Source organism: Pteropus vampyrus, unplaced genomic scaffold (assembly GCF_000151845.1).
Source record: "Pteropus vampyrus isolate Shadow unplaced genomic scaffold, Pvam_2.0 Scaffold167, whole genome shotgun sequence".
Lineage (NCBI taxonomy): Eukaryota > Metazoa > Chordata > Mammalia > Chiroptera > Pteropodidae > Pteropus > Pteropus vampyrus.
In genome coordinates this window covers 67,327-70,073 of record NW_011888948.1, presented here as the reverse complement: position 1 = coordinate 70,073, position 2,747 = coordinate 67,327, and the positions used below count along the sequence as shown (strand labels likewise).

The following is a 2,747-nucleotide window of genomic DNA, read 5'->3' as shown; positions in this document are numbered from 1 at the left end:
TTGGCAGCAAGCTGTGTCCTATAGGGAAATGATAGGTAAATGGTTGAATACTATACAACAATTAGAAGCAACGGACTAGGTGTACTGTACAACATTACTGATAGCTCTATAGTTGAGTGAAAAAAACCAGAGTAAATAGCAATATCTTGATATTATTTATTTAAATTATTAACATGTACACACATGTTAATAATTTAAATTATAAACATGTACATTCCAGATTTTACAAAGTTGCATATATATAGTTAAAGAGAAATATTGAACATCTCAAAGCAAATGATTGAGAGAGAGGACTATGGGAGTAATTAATGAGAATAAAAGGGGGAAAGCAGAATAGGAAAGGAATCATAAACTGAAGAAAACAATTAACTTATCTCTTTGCCTCTAAGGTCCAACACTCACCTCTATGCCCCCCAAATTACTAAATGTCACCTCCTCTGTAGGGTCTTGCTTGACTTCTCCATGAAGTTGGAATTTATAGCTGCTTCCTCTGGTCTGTCCCATGTTCCTCCCATTACACTTTTCTCTAACTCTATTTTACTATACATCACACTCTATTAATTATTGTTTTACATGTTTTCCTTCCCTAAGAATTTTGAAGTTGGGAACTGAGTCTTACTCATCCCTACATCCTTAGCAATCGGCTCAATGCCTGGCATATTAAATGTTTGTTTAGTGAATGAACTACTGATGGAAGGGATCATGATGGAGAAAAACTTGTTGGAATCAAGGAAAATCAGCAAGGTCAGTAGTTAGAAATGGGGGAAGATAGGTTGCATGTCTGAGGTGCTGTAGGCAAATGGAAAAAACTGCTTGCGTATGGGTGAATGAGAAAGAGGATCAAAGAATTTCAGTAAGAGATTTCTATCTAATCCTATAGTGGGATGATAGGAGCCTAGCTGGATTGTTCCCATCAAAATAATCCTCCCACAACTTTCGAATTCTTCCTCAACTACCACTGCATTTCTTTGCTCCCATTTTCAGCAAAGTTGTCAGAGTTGTCTTCACTCATCTATGGCCATGCTACCCTGAACAAGCCCGATCCCATCTGATCTTAGAAGCTAAGCAGGGTCGGGCCTGGTTAGTACTTGGATGGGAGACCACCTAGGAAGACCAGGTGCTGTAGGTGTAAAAAATAAAAAAAAATAATGGATTGTAAACTGATAAGGTCCTTGCAATCTGTGAGGTCAACCAAGGGTTGCCTCACCTAAAAAAAAAAAAAAAAGAGTTGTCTCCACTCATCGTCTCTACCTCCTTCTCTTCCCATTCTCTTTTGAATCCCAATCAGGCTTTTGCCCTGTTATTACACTAAAACTGTTCTTGTAAAGGCCATTAATGACCCACAAATTGGAAAGTCTGAAGGCCAGTTCTTAGTCCTTTATTTTACTTGTTCGGCAACATCTGAAAACAATACTCCTCCCTCCTTTAAACAGTGGCTTCTAGAGAACCACTTTCTTGGTTCCCCTATTCAATACCTCTCCTTGAATGACTAATGGGCATTTCACATTTAATGGGTACAAAACTTAACTTCTGATTTCCACCTTTAAATCTTATCTTTCTTCATCCTTTCAGTTTCTCAGGCCCTAAACATGAAGTAATCTTTGAATCTTCCTTCATCTCACACCTCACATGGAATCCATCAGCAAATCCAATCAGTGACATCTTCCAAACAGTTTCAGAATGTGACCACTTCATCACTTCAACTTCTGTCACCCTGGTCCATGCCACTGTGATCTCTTTCCTGGGTTATTGTAAGTGTCCCCTAACTAGTCTTCCTGCTATTACTCTTGCCACTCCTCCACAGCCCCTTGTCCCAGTCTAGTCTCAACATTGCAGCCTTTTAAAGCCTATAGATTATTTTAAAATCTAAGTCAGGTTGTCTTTTCAATTTCGAAATCCTCCACTGACTCCCCATCTACTCCAGATAAAAGTCACTGGCTCTTCATTACTTCTTTGATGTTATCTCCTACAACTCTCTCACTAAATTAGTTCTCTCCAGTCATACTGGTCTCCTGATTAACCATAAAAGCCCACTTTTGCCTCAGGGCTTTCTCATCTGCTATTCTCTGCCTGGAATGCTTTTTGCCTTATATTAGCCTTATGGCTTACTCTCTCCCTCCTTCAGCTGTTGGCTCAAATGTCACATTATCAAAGAGATCTCCTTTCTTAACCCTTTCTAAAATAACCCTCACTGTCTTACATTGCTTCATAATTGTTTGTAGCATTACCACATGTGACATTTATTTGACTGCCCCCCTCTACTATGGCTTAGTCTTTCTTTTTCACTGCTATATCTCCAAAGCCTAGAATGATTCAAGGTACGTATTGGATAGTTTAAAAGTATTTGTTGAATAAATGAATGATTCCCTTCAGAAAGGAAAACAACATTACAAAGACTTTGATCTTTCTAGATGAAGCATCTAGGGAAACATTCATGGTGCAAGCTTTTCCAGTCATGACCAGGGACTTGGAATCAAGCAAAAGAAACTGAGAGCATGAAGCCAAAGAGTAGTGGGCTGACCACGTATTAGTAAAACAGATTAAAACTAAACTGGCCCAGTGAAGATCTGATGAGTCTCATGTCTGCCTGTCTGTCTGTGTCCTGTGTGTCTTGGGTGTGGCTTCTGTGATTCTTCCCTGAAGAACCAGTGGGTTCCTGCTGTGACCTATGGGTGTTTAGTTGCTTGTTGCTTTTTGTGAAGGACTTGGAAGTATAACATGGTGTGATGGAATTGAGTTGAGCCCAA

At 39.3% G+C, this 2,747-nt stretch overlaps 1 pseudogene; it reads left to right on the top strand.

The window, feature by feature from the left end:
* Positions 1–1,010: 1,010 nt before the first annotated feature.
* On the top strand, positions 1,011–1,129 carry LOC111745885 (annotated as a pseudogene).
* The last annotated feature ends 1,618 nt before the right edge of the window (positions 1,130–2,747 follow it).